Source organism: Camellia sinensis, chromosome 5 (genome assembly GCF_055761805.1).
Source record: "Camellia sinensis isolate YWXY chromosome 5, ASM5576180v1, whole genome shotgun sequence".
NCBI lineage: Eukaryota > Viridiplantae > Streptophyta > Magnoliopsida > Ericales > Theaceae > Camellia > Camellia sinensis.
Window position 1 is genome coordinate 34,377,229 of NC_138965.1, and position 23,478 is coordinate 34,400,706.

General features: G+C 35.9%; 1 pseudogene; it reads right to left on the reverse strand.

Moving 5' to 3' along the window:
* Positions 1 to 22,485, reverse strand: part of LOC114288071 (ferric reduction oxidase 6-like) — a 187,759-nt pseudogene extending 165,274 nt beyond the window's left edge.
* Between the last annotated feature and the right edge of the window lie 993 nt (positions 22,486 to 23,478).

Genomic DNA, 23,478 nt, shown 5'->3' on the forward strand with positions numbered 1-23,478 from the left:
TCTAGTCGGGCAGGCTGGGCTAGGCTTGGGCATTGGTGCGTGATGTGAGGTTGGGTTGGGCTTGGCTTGTCCTGCCCAATACTTATCTTTTTGGGCCAAAAACTTTTTGAATTTTATTTTTCTAAAATTAAATTCTTACCTTTTTTTTTTTGGAAATTTGAATTTCGAAATTAATTTCGAAATAGTGTCTAGATTTTTTCCTCCATCCAAACAGGTTTATATTTGTTTAAATTCAACCCGAACAGATTTAGTATCTGTTTAAATTCAAACCAAATAGGTTCCTTACCTGTTCAAATAGTATCGAACAGGTACCATACCTGTTCAAACAGGTTTGTTACCTGTAGGATTCAAATTTGAAAAGCCACCAGTGCATTTATAAATAGTCAATCCCTCATTTAGATTTTGCACTCAAGCTTTTCCATTCTGATTCTACTATTGCTCTCTGCATTTTGCTGTATTTAATTTTTCTGTGAGAAAGAGTATAAACACAAAGTGTGTTCGTTGTGCAAATAGTCTGTAATGCTATTACTATTTGTTGTAGATCATTTCATCTTGGGAGATAGATGTTCATAATCTGTTAGCACCCTAGAGAGGATGAATCTGTCTTAAGGAAACACTGTTCAACTGGACTTGATCTAAATATCTGACAAAATAATACTGTAAGTAATTCGATTACTTTTTTGTTTTTTTTGTTTTTTCTTTTTCAGATTCTGGTTTTATTTTTGTAACAAAATACGAATATGTTTTTCTTAATATATATATATATACTATTTTGATTTTTGTAATCAAATAGTCTTTCTCCTTTTTTTAATCCATTCTTTGAATACAGTGAAGATTGTCAAACAAAGAGAACCAGAGTGAGATGTCCCAACCATACATGATATCGAGTAGCTTGCTCAAAAGGGATATTTATAAGGCGGAGAAGAACCGATCCCTTTGCAATTGGGAGAAACAAAAGTGCCAAGCAAAATAACCCCGATCAAACTAAACTAAAGTGATGTCAGCTCCAACATCAAATATCTGAAAATTTTGCAAGTTATAATGGCAATTTAGTTGATGAAACCAATCTTTATATATTGAAAACATTAAAAATAAAAATAAGTTGAGCTCTTTTATGTATGTGTATCAACAAAAACTAGTTGTCTAGTTATGTGCACGCAGAAATGAGCAGCCCAAAGCATGCAACAAGCCCGACTAAGGCTCTGTTTGGTGCTAGGAAAAGGTAGAAGAATTATTGGTTGGTAATAATAACATTTTGAAGAAAATTGGGGGCCATGGCATAGCTCTGTCCCTAGGCTGGACATATGGTATGTATTTCATTATTTATCATAAAATTTTACAAAATTTCATAACATAAACTATAATATGTTATAATTTTTTTGACTACAAAATTTCATAATAAAAATCACAAATGTCATAATTCATAACTTTAGAACGCATATCATAAATTTTCTATTCATAATTTAACAACATTTTTTTTTTAATCGGTAAATGTTAGTTGTTAGATTAGCACCTATGGGAGAAAATCTCTCCACCCTTGGCAAAGCACCTAAGTGTTTGCAATCCCTTAATTCAACCCCCCTAAGAGGATTTGAACCCATGACCTCCTTGGGACTAAGCCCTAAGGAGGGACTAAGCCCTAAGGAGGGAATGGTGGCCAACTAGGCTAGGCCTTGTTGGTTGATAATTTTACAACATTGTGACACAACACACCACAAATATTTATAACTTTCTTATGACATGCATGCTCTGTCCTTGGACGGTGGGATTAGTCAGTTCAGTAGGCCAGACACCAAGTTTTTGAAGAAGAAAAAATAAATAATAAAAAAAAAACTTAAAAAAGTAAAAAGATTCATGAATAATCACAATAGCATAGAGCATTATACCTTTCCTCTTTAAAAGCCAATTGCAAATTGGATAGAATGTTCAGATTCTCTACAGTAAATACATAAATAGCCTAGATGATATACACAGAAAAGAGGAGTATTCCAATCAACTCAGCAGCAGAAATAACCCCCCAAATGGCCCATCCACAATTGGGAATGTCCACAACCTGAAACGTGGTTTGCTGTCATGTATGAAAAAAAGTTTTCTACTACAAAATAATTTTTACTATTCACATAGTCAAAGCTTAATTTAAAAGGACAACATGAATGAACATATATGAAATATTCACTTTTGCAAAGGAAATTGCTTCAGTATGACTACGTGTAGATTATGGATTTGAGTAATGATTTAGAAAATGAAAACAAAAAAGGAAAATTCTATTCACACACCACAAACTCTTTTAGTGCACACCATTTAATATTTTTTTTTTTGTAATTCCTATTGTATCCCTCAGCTAAATTACTCTTAGGCATAACCCAAAAACTCACTCTCAGTTTACACGCCACACTAGCCACCACCACCATCACCATCAGTACAACTACAGCCTCCGTCGTCGCCCTCCGCCACATTCTTCTTCTTTCTTTTCGTTCTTCTTCTTCTTCTTCTTCTTCTTCTTTTTCTTCTTCTTGTTAACCCATTGATTGCCCCATCATCTTGTCACCAGCGGTGTCATGACCCGAACTCGCCCCTATAGATTAAGGTCATAATCGGCCAGTAATCATGAGATTACCTATGGCCTCAAACAAGATTAAACGTATCTTAATTATAAATAAGGAGCCAAAGCGGAAGCAAACTTTAAAAATTTTGTGTAATGAGCTGTGCTTACATGGCATATCAAAATCATTCCCCATATACTTCATAATAACTCACACCACATATTAATAGTCAACATGTTATATACCTAGGATCATTCACACATATAGTCAGCTATACCAAAAACTTATACACATAAATGGTCTATCATGACCAATAGAAATGGCAAAAGAAAATACAAAAGATCATAAACAAAGCCTCTTGCGTGAGGCACCTGGGCTGACTCCACAAAACTCGGGTTCCTTTCTCAAAATCCATTAAGACTGGGATTGAACGTCCCTTTGCTCACCTACATACATATAAATAAGAGTGAGTTAATGCCTAGTGAATAATACCAAAGTAAAGGGGTTATATGAATGAGATTCATGTTAAGTACGTCGAACCCGTGAATTTCAAATGCAAACGGCCTTAGGCCCATTCTGTGATTTTATTGTACATGTCAAACGGCCTCGGATCCATTTTGATCCTTATCAAACATATCAAACGGCCTCCGGCCCAATTCAAACATTTCAGACGTGTCAAATGGCCTCAGGCCATTATTTTTCATATTCATATTTATGCGCATTTCATATTCATGATCATGATCAACTTTTTATTCAAATGGCCTTTGGCCCATTACATTCATATTCAAACAGCTTTTGGCCCATCAAAATATTCAAACATATCAAACAGCCTCAAGCCCAATTCAAACATATCAAACGTATCAAACGGCCTCAGGCCCAATTCATACATATCAAACGGCCTTGGGCCCAGATCATGTTCTTCATAGAGCCTTATACAAAATTAGGCATATCGGATACTTATTCATAATTCAAATCACCAAATCTATGAAGCTTGTACAGAAATAGCATTTGGAAGATAACATACTTGAAAATATCTTTACTAAGATATTACTTGCAGTGTTTCGTCGATGGATTTGCCCTCGCGCTTGACCCTACACATTTCATAACACATTGGGTCACAAGCAATTCAATCCGTTCTTAACTTGTTTATTTCTCTTAGGCCTATTTCTTATTCCTTTAGTTCATTTACAAAGCTCAATGTACGCCTAAGAGTGCTTAGAAATGAAAGAGAATGGAAAACGGAACATGAAGTGACCTTTTAAAATTTCTGAAACAGGGCACTCCGCTCGAGCATAGCTTTGGAAGCTCGAACAGTCTACAAAACTCTGTAAAAGTAATAGTTGCATGATTTTTACGTTTGAGCGAGATTTTTGTTCAAGCGATGAGTCTTGCAAAACAAGGTTCGCTCGAGCGCAAGGTTTGCCGCTCGAGCTACCGTGTAATTCTCTGTAAAACTTTTGGGAGCTTGATTTTTACGCTCGAGCAAGACTTTCTTCGCTTGAACAGATAAGCCAAATTCTGAAATTTCTAGCATACATTTTAAGCTTCAAAACACAACTCTACATGGTGTAACTTGCATATTGTGGCCTATATGTCAACCATACAACTTCTATCATGATATAAATGTCAATTTTTACAAGATTGAAGCTCAAATTCCCATAAATTCATCACATAAACTCAAATCATTTCAATTTCAATTCTATAACTTCAAAACCCAGGCAAACAAATTCTATATCTCCTTGGATTGTGCATGCATGTGTAATGATGCTCCTCTTTTCATCTCAAATGGCACAATTAATGCTCAAACTCATGAGACTCAACAAAATCATGCATGTATGTATCAAATAACCCTCAATTCAACATGGGTTATATGTTTTAGGCTCAACCATGCAAAATCATGACAATTTCTTACATGCATGTTCATATTAACTTCAAATTCATCATATTCAATTTAAATCTTGCCCTTGGCTACATAACATCTTTGAATTCACTTAGATATGAACTTAAACTCATGAATTTGAGTTCAATTACTCACCTAGAAGCTTCAACTCTTCCAATTATGGCTAATTCTTGAGCCTAGCCTTCCAAGTCTTTAGGTTTTGACACAATTCTACAATTTCCTCTTCCTCTCTCTCTAGAGTGTTATTTCAGCCAAGTTATGAAAAATGAGCTCAAAAGGAATGAGCATAAGTGTAAATAGATCCGTATATATGCTTGCCTAATCAAACTTGATTAAGGCCAATTAATTATGCTTAATTTAACCAATTTAATCTAATTATTTTGATACGAATTAGTTTTTAATCAAATTTCACCATAGGCTCTAAAAATTATACTAATCACAATGGTACCATCAATTTCAATTTCTACCGCCTCTACGGCCTTCAATTTTCAAATTATAATAGTAAATTGGACAGGTTTTCCTATGGTGAACAGATATGACTTCAAAAATACAAACTCTCACATAATTACTACCCAAATTAAATTAAGCACATAATCACAAACATAATCATGATTAATTAACACAATATAGAACAGGGTTATCATAATCTTCCCTCTTTAGGATGTTTGGTCCTCCAAACTTGTTTTACCTCCATCCGAAAACAAGTATGGACAGTGTAGTCGCATCTCATCCTCCTTTTCCTATGTAGCGTCTTTCCCATAGTGTTCTTTCCATTCTACCTTCACCATTGAGATGGATTTGTTTCTCAATTGCTTCATTTGCCGATCAATGATCCGTTCTGGCCATTCTTTGTATTTCATATGTTCATCAAGTGCTATCCTGTAGCGACCCTAATTTTTCGTAAGTCATTATTTATTTATTATTACTTTATTTTATATTTGGCTTTATTAATTATGTAGATCCATGAGAATTTAATGTGGTATTTAATTAATTTAATGTGTTATTTAATTATGGATAATTAATCTGAATATTGATATATTTATATTGTAAAAAAAAAGTGTTTATATATTGATAAAATATATATCATATTTATATATATTGTATTTATATTGTATTTTTATAATATAAATATAATATAATGTTAATAGGTTGTCATATATTAAACCTAGGTTATTATAATCATAAAGTGTGTGTGAAGTTTTCCAAGAGGGACAAAGCAGCCGAGAGAGAGAGAGAGAGAGAGAGAGAGAGAGAGAGAGAGTGCTCTGTGTGCGGCTGGGTGTGTGTGTAAGAGAGAGATGGCGGAAGAAGGTGGAGAAAAAGGGAGAAAAAGGGTTAGGGTTTTATTTTAGTGGCTCCATTAACTCTCTAAGTGATTCTTTGATCTTCAAAAAATATTGTGAGTATAAAACCCATTTCCCTTGATTTATATTTAATTCGTTGTTTTTATTTATTTATTTGATGTTAGTTTGATTTTGTATTTACATGAAGATGATAGATTGATTTTAATTATTTTGATTAGTTGTGTATGTGAGGTTTAGGATTTTTATATGTATTTATTTTATGGTTGTAATCACACTCATAGATATATGAAATTAAAATAAACTTAAAACCCATAGATAAATTCCTCATTCTCCACCATGACTCTATGGATTGTTGTTTTATTTGAGTGTTGGTGAGAAAGAGTGTATAAAAAAAAAAGTGAGGATTATGAGATTTATTTAAATACCTTAAGCTTGGCATTGTTATGTTTGTTCTCATGAGTAGATGAGAGATTGCGTATAAATATATATTGTTGCCTTGTTTTCATGAGTAGACGAGTGCTTTGATTTACGTGCATACGTATATGCTAACCATCTGGGGAGTGTGGGTCAAACTCGGGACAATATCCCCGTGCAAGTTTGACTTCGGAGCGGTGTTAGGTATACGGGAGGCACATGAGATATATGTGTAGGCCGGAAGTGAAGGGCCGAAGTGGTGGAGTTAAGGTACAAAGAGTTATAGTGTGAATTGTATTGATTTGTACATCTTGAAAAATAGTAAACGACCTCAATAAATTATGAAATTTGAGCAAAGGCATGTATACGTGATTCTAAACAACTTTTGTGTTTCAACTTTTTATTAAAAAGATTGATTAGAACTTGTAATCGGATGATCCTGGTTACAATAGTTTTTATTCATTTTAGCAGTGCAAACTTTAGATGCTGTTTTAATCCACAAAACGAGCTCATTTTTATTGGTTTTGCGTAAATTGAAGTAAAATATTATTTTGCACACTTTTCTTGTTTTGAACTTTTCCCCAAAAAAAATCATCTTAGGGCAGTTTCTTTTCGTTTTCAGCTTTAGATTTTTCGGTGGAATTCCGTCTAGGTTATTCTATCAAGTTTTTCTCTCAACCTGTTCAGTTTCTACTTAATTCGTTCGCATTAACTTTTAGGAAATTCGATTCTGTACAACTTTTGTTCTTTGAGTTTTGATTAATTCAAATTATTTAAGCATAAAACGGTGCATCTTTATACTTCTTCAGCTAGTTACTTATAATTAAATTATACTAACTTTATTTTTTTTGCAGAATGGTAGGTCTTACTAACTTTTTATGTAGGGCTGACCCACCATATTTTTATGTTTATTTTATACTCAATTTATATTTAGTTGTGTACGGGCAAGAAACTAAATGCCACCGTACCTCGGGAAACTACCACTTCGTCTCGGTGCGGGTGGAACTACTTGTCTTGTCCCGCAACAGGAATTAGATGTATTTTTATTTGTGTTTGGTGGACACGTGGGTGTCAAATAATAGCACTCATACCAGTATACTTGTATACTGAGCTGTTTTGTCTCTTGACATTTCGAGTGCGTTCTATTTGAGTGCAGCCGAGCTTCCTTTGCAGGATTAGTTGGGGCTATGGTGGTGACAAGAAATAACTATGATCGTAGGACATGTCTTTTGGACTATTTTGGTTTTCTTGAGCTTAGGGTTGATATTAATTTATGTATTTTTTTTATTTTTATTTTATGACCTTAGTATTTTTGACAATTTGGCATTGTGGGTTGTTTTTCAACGTTACATTATTTAAGTTCTTTTGACTAGTTGTTGCTACTTTAATGTTGGATGTATTGGATAGTTATGAATCTATGATGGATAGTTTGGTTGGCGTTTATTAATTTTTTTTATCGCTTATTATCTTTTGAGCATAGAAATTTACTTAAGCCTTTTGGAGACGAGAACGTTTAGATTTTGTTTCACCCCTAGGATTTGGATGGTGGAATATTGATTGGGGTTGAGTCCTAATTTAATATTTAACTATCCAAATTTTGGGGCGTGACATATTCGGTGGTAGTCTATCACATGAAATGGATCTCAGAGATGACCCCTCAGCATCGAAACATGGAATACATTATGCATTTGTTCGAATCTCGATGGCAAAACAACTCTATAAGCAACTAGACCAAGACTTTCCAGAATTTGAAACGGCCCAATGTAACGGGGTGATAATTTACCTTTCTTACCAAATCTCGACTGGCCCTTCATTAGAATCACACGGATAAATACATGATTGCCAACCTCATACTCAAGTGGTCTTCTTCGAACATCCGCATAATTCTTTTGCCAGCTTTGTGCTGTCTTAAGCCTTTGTTGGATGATTTTAATCTTTTCAGAAGTGTCTTGCACAATCTCGGGCCCAAGTAAAGCTTTATCTCTGACTTTTGTCTAACAAATTGGCGATCTACACTTTTTGCCATACAAAGCTTCGTATGGTGCCATACCGATACTGGAGTGGAAACTGTTATTGTACGCAAATTCAACTATTGGCAAATAATCCTCCCAGCTCCCTTGAAAATCTAAAGCACACATTCTGAGCATGTCTTCCAAAGTCTGTATGGTCCATTCTAATTGCCCATCTGTTTGTAGATGGAACGCAGTACTTAATCTTAGTTCTGTTTTCATTGCTCTTTGTAGGCTTTTCCACAATCTAGACACAAATTTCGGATCTCTATCTGATACAATAGATATCGGAACTCCTTGTAAACGAACAATCTCATCAAAAGTAGTGGCTAATCCATAAGCATCAAAAGTAGTTTTCACAGGCAGAAAATGTGCAGATTTGGTCAGTCTATCAACTACAACCCAAATAAAATCCATACCTCTAGGGGTCCGAGGTAAGCCAACAACAAAGTCCATGGTTACGTGCTCCCACTTCCATTTCAGAATATGGAGAGGTTGAAATAGACCGCCTGGTTTCTGGTGTTCAGCTTTAACTTGCTGACACTGAAGGCACTTGGACACATATTCTGCGATCTCCTTCTTCATGTTGGGCCATCAATAGCTTTGTTTCAAGTCCTGATACATTTTGTTGTTATCGGGATGCATAGCAGACATCAACTTCTGAGCTTCATCTAGGATTCTCTTCTTCAGTTTAGGAATGTTGGGGACACATAATCGGTTTGGAAATTTCAACACTTCACTATCAACGTTGAATTCTGGTTTCGGATTTGTTTCAAACTCACCAATTATTCTCTTTGTCTTTGCTTTTCTTCATTAATTATTGCTGGCTTAACTGAAATGGTAGCTATCAACTTAGTTTGCTCATGTAACACAACTTTAATCTCGATTTTCTCAAAATCTTGCAAGATCTCTTCTTGTTCAGTGAGTAGACAAGCTAAGTTCCCCGTTGATTTTTTGCTCAATGCATCGACAATTATATTGGCTTTTCTCAGGTGGTATTGAATCTGAAGGTCATAATCCTTTATTAATTCAAACCATCTTCTCTGTCGCATATTCAGTTCTTTTTGGGTAAAGAAGTACTTTAGGATTTTGTGATCGGTATAAACTTTACATCTCGCCCCATACAGGTAATGCAACCAAATCTTCAAGGCAAATACAATTGCGGCTAACTCCAAATCATGTGTCGGGTAATTCTTTTCGTGCCGTCTCAATTGTCGGGAGGCATAAGCAATCACCCTTCCATTCTACATTAATACACAACCTAAACCTTTGTAAGAAGTATTATTGTATATCACAAAGTTTTCCATACCCGAGGACAATGTCAAAACTGGTGCAGTGGTTAGTCTTGTCTTCAATTCCTAAAAGGAAGACTCCCTTTCATCGGTCCATTCAAACGGTTGTCCATTGCGTGTGAGTTGAGTAAGTGGTACGGTTAATTTTGAAAAATGTTTAACAAACCGCTTGTAGTACCCAGCCAAGCCCATGAAACTATGGACTTCCATTACATTTGTTGGAGTAGGCTAGTTCACAATTGCCTCTATCTTCTATGGGTCTACTGAAATCCCCTCTTTGTTGATAACATGCCCTAAGAAAACAACCTCATCCAGCCAAAATTCACACTTCTTTAGTTTAGCAAATAATTTCTTTTCTGTAAGTGTTTGCAAGACGGTTCTCAGATGTTGTTCATGTTCGAGTCTGCTCTTTGAATATATTAGAATATCATCAATAAAACCACAACAAACTCATCAAGACAAGGCTTAAAAATTCAATTCATAAGATCCATAAATGTTACAGGGGTATTAGTCAATCCAAATGGCATGACAAGAAATTCATAGTGACCATATCTTGTCCGGAACGTAGTTTTCTTAACATCTTCTGCTTTTACCTTCAACTGGTTGTACCCGGATCTCAAATCAATTTTGGAAAATACTTGTGATCCCTGCAACTAATCAAACAAGTCATCAATACAGGGTAAAGGATATTTATTCTTTATCGTTACCTTGTTCAATTCTTGATAGTCAATACATAGGTGCAAAGTCCCATCTTTCTTTTTCTTAAATAATTCCGGTGCACCCCATGGCGAAGTACTTGGTCAGATAAACCCCTTGTCAAGTAAGTCTTGCAATTATTTTTTCAGCTCTTTCATTTTAGTAGTAAACATTCTGTAGGGGGTTTTTGAGATAGGCTGAGTGCTTGGCACAACATCAATAGTAAATTCTATCTCCCTATCAACCAATTCTCCTGGTAATTCATCTGGGAACAAATTTGAAAATTCTTTAACAATAGGGATACTGTTTAATTCAATATTCATAGATTGTTCAGACAATACACTACACAAGTAACCCTAGCACCCTTTCCTAATTAGTTTACATGCTTTCATTGCGAATATCAAATAAAGTGGAGGCACTACCCCATTACCCACAAACACAATTTCTTCCTGCCCTGGTAGTCTAAATACAACTTGTTTCATTACACAATCGATGGTGGCATAGTATTTAGATAACCAGTCTATACTAGAATTACATCAAAATGTCTAAATTCCAAGGGTAACAAATCTACATACAAAGTAGCACTCCCAATACGCACATCACAAAATCGACACACAGATGTGCATAACACAGATTCCCCGGATGGAGCAGATACACATAACAAATATGGCAATGATTCTAGAGGTCTACTCAATCTAGATGCAAATGCATAAGTTACAAAGGAGTGTGTTGATCCAAAGTTAATTAACACAAAAGTATCCTGATTACATATAAAGATAGTACCTGGGACGACGGCTTCTGTGTTCCGTGTATTGTTTGGGACAAGTGCAAATACTCTCCCCTGCCTCATGGTGTCTCTGGTCATAGTAGGCCCTATAGTATTTCTCGATTTTGGAATTGATCAAGTTGAGCTAGCAGCTATTTTTCCACTGGTTTGGTTACAATCCCTTGCCATATACCCTGTTTTACCAGATTTAAAGTAGGCCCTTAAAACACGTTAGCAAACCCAGCGATGTCTTTTACCACATTGACTACACAATGGAGACGTATCTCTGGAAGAATTTGGAGTACTTGAGGATCCTGTATTCTGTTTCTTTGACAGTCTTTCTTTGAAAAGAAACCCTGCCTTTTACTTTTCTAGTCAATTAATGGTTTGCTCTGCTTGGCTATGTTAGCTTTCGATATTATAGCCCGATCTAATACATCAATATAGGTTTCTAGCTTTAGCACATTCACATTCTCTAAAATATCATCTCGAAGACCTCCTTAAAATTTTCTCGCTTTCTTATAGCCAGTATCGACCATGTGCGGCGTAAATCTAGCCAATTTAGTAAACTTGGCCTCGTACTTAGCTACTGTCATGCTGCCTTGCTTAAGTTCCACAAATTCTAACATTTTTTTTTCATGGACACATTGTGGAAGGTATTTGTCCTAGAAGATTTCCAAGAACCGTGCCTAACCAATATCTTTATTGTTTTCATGCATTAACATCCACCACCTTCTTGCTTCATCTTCCAGTGTAAAGGTGGCTAGCAGTACTTTCTATGTTTCAAGACATGGCAATACCTCAAACAGTTTTTCTATGCCAAGGACCCATGCTACATATTTCAATAGATCCAATCCCCTATGAAATATTGGTGGTTTCATCTTCTTAAACTCTTTAGTGAAAGCTATTGTTCGGTCATCATTTTGCAAGTCTTGTACAGGCTGTACCGGAGGTGTAGGGTGCGGCTGTTGCCACTGTTGTTGTTGCCTCAACGTTTCAACCATTTCCTGTATTAATCTTTCCATCCTATCCATTCTGGTAGTAGAGAATTTCTCTAATTCATCAGCTCTTGTTCTCACCATTATCTGATTAAACTTGCATTATTCTTCATCCAAAAATATACACAAGCATACATATATAAAAAAGCATACATATACAAGTAGACAACAATTTATATGTTGTATAGTCATTCGTTTCAAAACATTTAAGCATAGTCTCAATGCATTCAAATACATACTTCTCACATGAATGCATCCTAGATCCTTTTTTACACACTCTATTGCTCATTTGGACAAGTGTATGAGTTATTAACTCGTGCTCTGATACCACTCTATCATGACCCGAACCCATCCCTATAGATTAAGGTCAAAATCGGCCTGTAATCATGAGATTACCTACGGCCTCAAACAAGATTAAACGTATCTTAATTATAAGGGGCCAAAGCGGAAACAAACTTTAAAAATTTTGTCTAATGAACTGTGTTTACACGGCATATAAAAAACATTCCCCATATACTTCATAATAACTCACACCACATATTAATAGTTAACATCTTGTAAACCCAAGATCATTCAAACATATAGTTAGCTATACTAAATGCTTATGCACATAAATAGTCTATCATGACCAATGGAAGTAGCAAAAAAAATACAAAAGATCATAAACAAAGCCTCTTGCGTGAGGCACCTGGGCTGACTCCACAAAACTCGAGTTCCTTTCTCAAACTCCACTAAGACTAGGGTTGAACATCCCTTTACTCACCTACATACATATAAATAAGAGTGAGCTAACGGCCAGTGAATAATACCAAAGTAAAGGATTATATGAATGAGATTCATGTTAAGTACGTCGAACCCGTGAATTTCAAATACAAACAGCCTTAGGCCCATTTTGTGATTTTATTGTACATGTCAAACGGCTTCGGGCCCATTATTTTTCATATTCATATTTATGCACATTTTATATTCATGATCATGATTAACTTTTTATTCAAACGGCCTTTGGCCCCATTACATTCATATTCAAACGGCCTTTGGCCCATCAAACTATTCAAATGTATCAAACAGCCTCAGGCCCAATTCATACATATCAAATGGCCTTGGGCCCAAATCATGTTCTTCACAGAGCCTTACACAAAATCAGGCATATCGAATACTCATTTGTACAGAAATAGCATTTGGAAGATAACATACTTGAAAATATCTTTACTAAGATATTACTCATAGGGGGTGTTTGGGAACTTGGTTTTTGGGTTTTTTTTTTTTCACTACAAGACAAATGTTTTACAAAACCAAAAAAAACAAATCCAAACAAAATATCACATCAAATCCCATAATCATTTCACTTTTTCTCTCACAAACATCATATCCAACTACAAAAAAACCCATCTTCCCAAACATAATTTTTTTTTTCTCCAATAATATCCTACAACTAAAAAAACCTACAAAAAAACCCACTTCCCAAACACCCACATAGTGTTACGTCGACGGATTTGCCCTTGCACTTGACCATACACATTTCATAACACATTGGGTTACAAGCAATTAAATCTGTTCTTAACTTGTTTATTTCTCTTAGGCCTCTTTCTTATTCTTTTAGTTCATTTACAATGCTCAATGCACGTCTAAGAGTGCTTAGAAATGAAAGAGAATGGAAAACGGAACATGAAGCAACTTTTCAAAATTTCTGAAACAGACACTCTGCTCGAGCGTAGCTCTGGTCGCTCGAGCAGTATGCAAAACTCTGTAAAAGTACTGGTTGCATATTTTTATGCTCGAGCGAGATTTCTGTCGCTCGAGCGACGAGTCTTGCAAAACAGGGTTCGTTCGAGTGCAAGGTTTGCCACTCGAGCTACCGTGTAATTCTCTATAAAACTTCTAGGAGCTTGATTTTTACGCTTGAGAGAGACTTTCTTTGCTCAAGTGGACAGGCCGAATTCTGGAATTTCCAGCATACTTTTTGAGCTTAAAAACACAACTCTACATGGTGTAACTTGCATATTATGGCTTATATGTCAACCATACAACTTCTACCATGATATAAATGTCAATTTTTACAAGATTAAAGCTCAAATTCCCATAAATTCATCACATAAACTCAAATCATTTCAATTTCATTTCTATAACTTCAAAACCCATGCAAACAAATTCTATATCTTCTTGGATTGTACATGCATGTGTAATGAAGCTCATCTTTTCATCTCAAATGGAAAAATTAATGCTCAAACTCATGAGACTCAACAAAATCATGCATCTATGTATCAAACAACCCTCAATTCAACATGGGTTACATGTTTTAGGCTCAACCATGCAAAATCATGACAATTTCTTACATGCATGTTCATGTTGACTTCAAATTCATCATATTCAATTTAAATCTTGCCCTTGGCTACGTAACATCTTTGAATTCACTTAGTTATGAACTTAAACTCATGAATTTGAGTTCAATTACTCACTTAGAAGCTTCAACCCTTCCAATTATGGCTAATTCTTGAGCCTAGCCTTCTAAGTCTTCAAGTTTTGAGACAATTTTATAATTTCCTCTTCCTCTCTCTATAGAATCATCTCTCTCTCTCTCTCTCTCTCTCTCTCTCTCTCTCTCTCGTGTAATTTCAGCCAAGTTATGAAAAATGAGCTCAAAAGAAATGAGCATAAGTGTAAATAGATCCTTTTATACGCTTGCCTAATCAAATTTGATTAAGGCTAATTAATTATGCTTAATTTAACCAATTTAATCTAATTATTTTAATACAAATTAGTTTTTAATCAAATTTCACCATAGGCTCTAAAAATCATTGCTGATCACAATGGTGCCATCAATTTCAATTTATGTCACCTCTACGGCCTTCAATTTTCAAATTATAGCAGTAAATTGGATAGGTTTTCCTATGGTGTACAGATATGACTTCAAAAATACAAACTCTCACATAATTAGCACCCAAATTAAATTAAGCACATAATCACAAACACAATCATGATTAATTAACACAATACAGAATAGGGTTATCATCAACGTGACACTTGTCGTAGCCTTCTCAACCCTATCACTACCTTTACCATTGTAGCGATCATCCTCAGTAACCCACCACCTGCGACTTCCATCATTGCATCTCCCGTCATCACCATCACAACCTACAAAGAGAGAGAGAGAGAGAGAGAGATTTGTATTTGATGGAAGAAACTTAGGGTTAGGGTTTCAGTGGATGAAAGGAAGAAGGTTAAGGTTTGACAGGGAGGAGAAGAGAAGATGATAACGGTGGTTAGGGTTTCAGAGAGAGCGAAAAAAAAGAGATGATGGGGGAAGGATTCGCCAAAGGTTGAGGAATTCACGGTAGTGAGAGAAACTATGTTAGATAAGAGGCTAGGGGCAGCCGACTAGCTTGGTGGCAAAATGGGTTGAGAAGGGAGGATTGGCTTGCTATGGAGGAGAAGGCGGCAACTGGAGGGTTGGTGGTGGTTTCAACGATGAGGGCTGGGGATGGACGACGAGATTGGTAAAAAGATAGGGAGGCTGTAGAGAGTGGACGATCGGAAGGTAAGGGATGGCCATTGATTGCTAGCAGCAGGTAGTGGAGGTGATTAGGGTAAGGGTTTTACTGGAGAAGATATAGGGTAGTTTGGTATTATTTGAAAAATGGTGGTGTGTATTGAGAGAAAATGAAAAAATCTAAATTGAGTGTAGTGTAAATTGAGAGAATGGTGTGTACTGAGAGGATTGGTAGTGTATAAATAGAATACCCAACAAAAAAAATATGAGGCAAATGTAAAAATGAAAAATAAGCTAAATTTTTTCTCCATTTCCATTTCCATTTCCCTTTCCTTTCCCAAATTCCTATCAAAATTCATGATCTAAAGTTATGTATTCCTATCAAAATTCATGATCTAAAATATGCATTCCTATCAAAATTCTTGCTGAGTGTTCATCCATTTTTTTATATATGTCATGCATTTTTTTAGTAAATGTTTCGTAATCTTTTAGTAGAGTTATGAAAATTTATAGTTCAGAAATAAAGTTATGCATTTTGTGGTGATATTACACGTTTTTTGATCGAAACATTTTTGAATCATAAAATATGTAACATTATAACAAAAAATACATAATATTTATTACCTGAAAATTATCATAACTCAAACTAAAATTAGGTAACATTTGTCATAAAAATATGTTACAAGATGTGTATGATATGTGTACCAAAGGGGCTCTCCATGCAAATAATAGTAGATATGAAGACATTAAAGTACTTCTTTCTCATACTACAAGACTACATTTTCTTGGAATTCCTCATCCCCAGTGATGATAAGATGTGTTACGGCAAGAAATGCAATGACAAGAATTGGGGCACTGAATATCAGAAATATACTCCTTGCAATTTTGTCAATTCAAATTTTGAGATCACTAAGGTGTCGTTTGGTAACACTTACGTTTTCAGTTTTCTGTTTATTTTTACAAAAATTTTAAAAACTCAAATAAAAACTTGTTTGGTAAAATTTTTGATTTATAAATCTGTGGTCTCAGTTTATAAATTTGGCCAAAAAATGTGTTTCCATTTTGAGTTTTCAGTTTTTTTTTTTTACCACCCAACACTAGCCACCACCCGCCACCATTTTCCACCACCGTCTTCCGCCACCACCACCCACCTCCCACCTCCTACCACCACCTGCCACCACCACTCACCACCCACCTGCCACCACCACCTACCACCCGCCACCACTACCCACCAGCCACCCACCAGACACCACCCACCTGCCACCCACTCGCCACCACCACCCACCCCTCGCCGCCAACACCACCACCACTACCACCACCCACCACCCACCTGCCATCCACGCGCCACCACTCGCCACTACCATCCACTGCCCGCCACCTACTTGCCACCACCACTCACCACCCATCTACCAGCACCAGCCACCCACCATGACCAGCCACCAGCCACCACTACCCACCACCCCCCACCACCACCATCACCCACAACTCACACGCCACCTACCTGCCACCACCACCCACCACCACCACTACCCACTCACTACCACTTACCACCCGCCACCGTCACCTACCCACCCACCACCACCACCACTACCACCACCATCATCACCCACCACCCACCACCCACCGCCACCACCACCACCACTACCACCACCAACTCGCTACCGCCACCCACCCGCCACTGTCACCCACCCACTACCACCACCACCACCACCCGCCACCACCACCACCACCACCCGCCATCTACCCGCCACCACCCCCCGCCATCCGCCACCCACCTGCCACCACCACCCACCACTTGCCACCACCACCACCACCTACTCGCTACCACCTAACACCCGCCATCGTCACCCACCCATCCACCCACCACCCACCACCACCACCACCTACTCGCTACCACCTACAATGATCTTCACAAATTGTAGTAGCACTCCAAACAATTTGTACGACGAACAAAACATGTGTTCTATACTCTCTTTAATTTTTCCTAAAATTATATGAAGAATATATATGTAACAGCAAAATCTGGATAGCAAAAATGAATTTTTCAGTGCACAAAGATTGCTGGAAATGGCTGTATTTATAGACAAACCAAGGCTGTCCGAATAGGTAGGTTTTTGAATGAATAGGTGCAACAGATATAATTGAAATTTCGAACAGATAATTGCTTTCAACTGCAACAGATCTATTGGCAGTTTTGGACAGATAACTGCTAGGTAGTTTGGATCTGTCCGGGTAGTTTTAAACCTGTAAAACAGTTTAAATATTGTTCAAAATTCAAATCTGTTGTGGAATCAAATCAATAGGTGCAATTCAAACTCAGATCTGTTGAAATCCAGTTTGAATCTGTTCAAATCTGCCTGGGCAGATTTAAATCTATTATATGCAGAAAATATATCTGTCCGAGTGTAACAGATTTGAAACCTGTTTGGACAGTTTATTTTGTTTGGAAAAAATGGACTAGAGGAGTTTAATAATTGACAGGAAATTAATTTCAAGTTTGAATTAATTTCGGTTCAGAAAATTAAATTTTTCTGCAAGAATTTTGGAAACAATTCAAATAAATTTTGTCCAAAAAAATTAATATAAGAACCGACTCGACCCACAACTCACACCCGCGCCGGGCACGGCTCGGCTCGGCCAACCGATCTGATGGATGGAGGTAGCGGCGCGCGCGCACGCGTGTGGTGGTTTGGGCTAACGTTCACTTTGTCCATAACTCCTCCTTTCTACAAACTTGGGGTGCCCCTTGGGGCCCAACCCAAGTGTTGCCACCTAGAACTTATATACACACATAAGTTCTCTTAAGTTTCCAATGTGGGACAAGCCTTACAAGGAAACCCACATATTACTTCTTTAAATGTCTATTCCACGAACTCGAAAATGACGTCAAGTTCTCATTCACTCATAAATGGTTTTGACGAACTGTCTTCACCGTATGACTTGCCATGCAGCAAGAAACACGTCACCTCTTCAGACCCACCCCAAAAGACGTGTGGACCTCACTCAATTTTACGCTCAAAGATGGCCCAAAATAAGCCTATAAAAAACTAATTTTCCAACAATCTCCCACATGAATGGAATTGACAGAGAGAAAATGGAACAACATGATCTAATTTCAGAGAGTACAGAAATTGGGAATATTCTACAAAGGATAAGTGGTTTTTGGCTTTGAACCTTCCCTTGTGAGACACTATCGAATTTACTAACTAACTAGTGAACATTATGTCTTGAACTGTTCAGCCGTTTGTGTAAACCAAGACAATAAAACTCACGCAGTATATTACCAGACACAGTTTAGTTCTGTCTATTGTGTTCATTTTGGCCCTGAACAACTTGGTGTTTCATGATGCTCTAAAGACTTGTAGCCCTTCACAAATCTTATAGAACCGGCCTATTTCACACTCATATAGGTGATTCTTGTGAAGAGTATCTTGCCATACTCCACTAGGTATACCTAGATATAAGAATCATTAAAAGTATTACTTAAACTAAAACGCTGCAGACATCATTATTTCATCATAGAAATAGGTAGGAGTTTGACTCCCCAGTGATCCTTCTAAGTCATACACAACTCAGTTGTCCCTTTGAACCTAGATCTTGGGATCTCCAGTCAACTAGGTTGGGTTTCCATTGTGGTAACTCTTATTTAATAGGCTTAAGTCCTATTTCCCTCGGTGGATTCTCAACTAGCTCTCTTACTAACCCTTTGGTTAGTGGATCTGCTATGTTGTCTTTAGACTTCACATATTCAATGGAAATAATTCCATCAGAGAGTAGTTGTCTCATGGTGTTACATCGACGACGAATGTGTCGTGCCTTATCGTTATACATATGACTCTGTGCTCTACCAATTGCTGAATGACTATCACAATGTATGCATATAGCAGGCACTAATTTTGGTCACATTGGAATATCTTCAAGGAAGTGACGAAGCCATTCTGCTTTTTTCCCAACTTTATCTAAAGCTATGAATTCTGATTCCATAGTAGACCTAGCAATGCAAGTCTGTTTGGAAGATTTTCAAGATACAGCCGCCCCACCAAGAGTAAAGACATACCCACTGGTGGACTTTGAGTCTCTAGTATTCGATATCCAATTTGCATCACAATACCCTTCAAGTATTGTTGGATATTTACTATAATTTAGCCCAATGTCACGAGTAAATCAGAGATATCTTAAAACCCTTATAATTGCCTTCCAGTGTTCTACTCCTGGATTACTCTTATATCTACTTAATTTACTTACTGCAAAGGCTATATCTGTGCGACTGCAGTTCATTAAATACATTAAGCTTCCAATAATTTAGGCACACTCTAATTGAGAAATGTTTTCTTGTACATTCTTAGAAAGAAACAAATTAACATCCACAGGTATTTTAGCAAGATCATCATCATCTTTACTGAATTTGTCAAGTATTTTCTCTCCACAGGTATTTGAGCAAGATCATCATCATCTTTGCTAAATTTGTCAAGTATTTTCTCTATGTAATGTGATTGTGACAAAGCATAACCTTCTGATGTTTTGGTAATTTTCATACCAAGTATTACATCAGCAATCCCCATGTCCTTTATGTCAAAATGTTTATTCAACATTTTCTTGGTAGTTTTAATCATGTCATTATTACTACCTATGATGAGCATATCATCCACATAAAGGCATACTATAACATAACCGTTGTTTGTGTTTTTAATATAAACACATTTGTCGCATTCATTAATTTTGAATCCATTTGACAACATTGCTTTGTCAAATTTCTCATGTCATTGCTTTGGCACATGTTTTAAACCATATAATGATTTAACTAATTTACACACTTTCTTTTCTTTTCCTGGAACAGAAAATCCTTCTGGCTATTCCATGTAAATTTCTTCATCTAACTCACCATTAAAGAAATCGGTTTTCACATCTATTTGATGAATTTCTAGATTGTACAACAATGCAATAGAAATTAGCATTCTAATAGATGTTATTCTAGTAACCGGTGAGTATGTGTCAGAATAATCAAGACATTCCTTTTGTCTAAAATCTTTGACCACAAGTGTTGCCTTGTATTTGTCAATTGATCTATCTGCTTTCATTTTTCTTTTAAAAATCCACTTGTATCCAAGAGGTTTACAACCTGGTGGCAAATCCACCAATTCCCAAGTGTGATTTTACAGAATGGATTCAACTTTACTATTGATAGCTTCTTTCCATAAAGGAGCCTCAGGACTGGACATAGCTTCTTTAAAAGTTAAGGGCTCATTTTCTAACAAAAATGTTAGAAAATCTAGACCAAAAAATTTTGAGGTTCTAGCACGTTTACCACGTCTAAGTTCCTCTTCCTCATTTTGATCTATCTCTTACTCTTGTTCTTGATCATGACTAGTAATAGCATCATAAGATCTTTTATTAGTACTAGTCTCTTGTCCAGTCTTATTTGGAAATACATGTTCAAAGAAAGACGCATTCTGAAATTCAATAATAGTATTTACATGCATTTCGGAATGTTCAGACTTATGAATCGAAAATTGATATGCACTACTATTCATGACATAACCAATGAAAATGCATTCAACGGTTTGAGACCTATCTTAGTCTTTTTACGACTAGGAATAGCCACTTTAGCCAAACACCGCCACACTTTTAAGTATTTGTAGGATGGTACTCTTCCATGTCACAATTCATAAGGTGTTTGATTCACTTTCTTTCGGGGTACTTTATTTAAAATACAATTAGCAGAAATTATTGCTTCCCCCCACAAGTTCTGAGGTAATCCAGAACTTATTAACATGACATTCATCATTTCTTTTAAAGTCCTATTTTTCCTTTCTGCAATTCCATTTTACTGAGATGAGTAAGGAGCGGTGGTTTGATGAATAATTCCATGTTCTTTACAAAACTCACCAAAAGGTAATTCATATTCACCACCTCTATCACTTCTAAATTTCTTAATTTTTTTATCAAGTTGATTTTTAACTTCATTCTTATATTAAATGAAAGTTTCCAAAGCTTCATCCTTGGTTCGAATTAAATAAACATAACTATATCTAGTATAGTCATCTATAAAAATGATAAAATATTTTTTCCCATCTCTAGTTTGAATTGACTTAAAATCACAAATGTCACTATGAATTAATTCAAGTGGTTTTGTACTTCTTTCAATGTATGAAAAGGAGTTTTGGATAATTTTCTCTCAACACAAATTTCACATTTATGAGTTAAATCATTGTCAAATTTAGGTAAACATTCCATATTAATTAATCTATGCAAAGATCCATAATTAACATGTCCAAGTCTACCATACCATAAATTTGAAGACTCAAGCAAGTAAGAAGAAGATGTGTTTTATTAATAACAGAGGGTACAACAGTCATTACATTTATTTTGAAAAGGCCATCAGACATGTAACTTTTTCCTATATATCCTTTTTGGTAAGTACAAACTTGCCATTTTTAAAAACTAGCCTATTTACTCAACAAAGATCAGGAAACAAGGTTCTTGTGAATGTTTGGTACATGTAGCACATTGTTGAGAGTGAGTTCCTTTTCAGATGTCATCTTCAAAACAATCTTTCATTGTCATTCAACTTTTGAAGTTGAGGAGTTGCCCATAAAAATTTGTTCACCGTTGTCCACTACTGAATAAGATGTGAACATCTTTTTATCGGCACAGATGTGGCGAGTAACACTAGTGTCCACCCACCATTCTTTAGGATTTCCGATAAGATTTGCCTCGGAAGCAACTACAGAAAGATTTATGACATCTTTATTGGAAATTTTGTCCATTTCGGTCATATAGGCTTGAGTGGGCTTCTTGCTTGATCTTTCTTTGCCTTTGCGTTTGCAACGGCAATATTTGACTCGATGTCCCTCTTTGTCACAAAAGTAACACTCGCTGTTAAACTTGTACTTCTTAGTTTCCCCTCCTTTAGATAGCATTTTCTTATGCCATCCTTTAAAATCAGTTTCTAAGAACTTCTCTAGTTTTTTATCATGATTGATTGGTACAGTCACAACAGGAGGAGGGGTTGGCGCAGTTGCAGCCACCACACTAGTACTTGTTTGGGCATTAGTTTGTCTAGTTTCAGTTGCCATAAATTCTAAATTATAAAACACAATTATAATTAGAATTTTATACTACACAGAAAATTTAAACCAAAACCACAGAATTAAATTCTTTAAAAATAAAAGAAATAAGAATTGTAACTTTTATTTCCAATTAATTTGAAAATAAAATAAAATTTTATTTAAACAAATTAATTCCATACAGAAAATTAAATTTCTGTAACACTTCATAATTAAAATACTGAAACAGAATTTTAATTAATGAACACTCAGAAATTATTTTTGAAAACTAAATTAATTTCTGATAAACTTCACAAATAAATATTCTGAATTGTTAATGACACCAGTATATTACTACTAGTTGTCAAAGAAAATAGACAATATATTACTACTATTTGTTTTTCCAACCAGAATATTATTTTGCAAGACCACAGAAAATAATTTCTATAAGAAGAAGGAAAAGAAAAGGAAACAAATGAAAAATTCTGAATAAACAGAATTATTCGAATCTATCTTAAGATTGTTGGAACAATCTTCTATGTAAAATAAATAAATTGAAACAAATCAAACAAATAAAAATAAATTACTTACATAATTTATTTTACTGAACCGAGTGAATATTTAAAAGATCAAGTCGAGTGTGTGACACTATGTCCCTAAGACAAATTCGCCCAGCTACGGTGCTTACGGATAAAAGGCATCTATCTCCCAGGATACAATTATCTTCACAAATTGTAGTAATACTCCAAATAATTTGTATGACAAACAAAACATGTGTTCTATACTCTCTTTAACTTTTCCTAAAATTATATAAAGAATATATATGCAACAGAGCAAAATCTGGATAGCAAAAATGAATTTTTCAGTGCACAAAGACTGCTTGAAATGGCTGTATTTATAGACAAACCAGGGCTGTCCGAACAGGTAGGTTTTTGAATGAATAGGTGCAACAGATATAATTGAAATTTCGAACAGATAACTGCTTTCAACTGCAACAGATCTGCTTGCAGTTTTGGATAGATA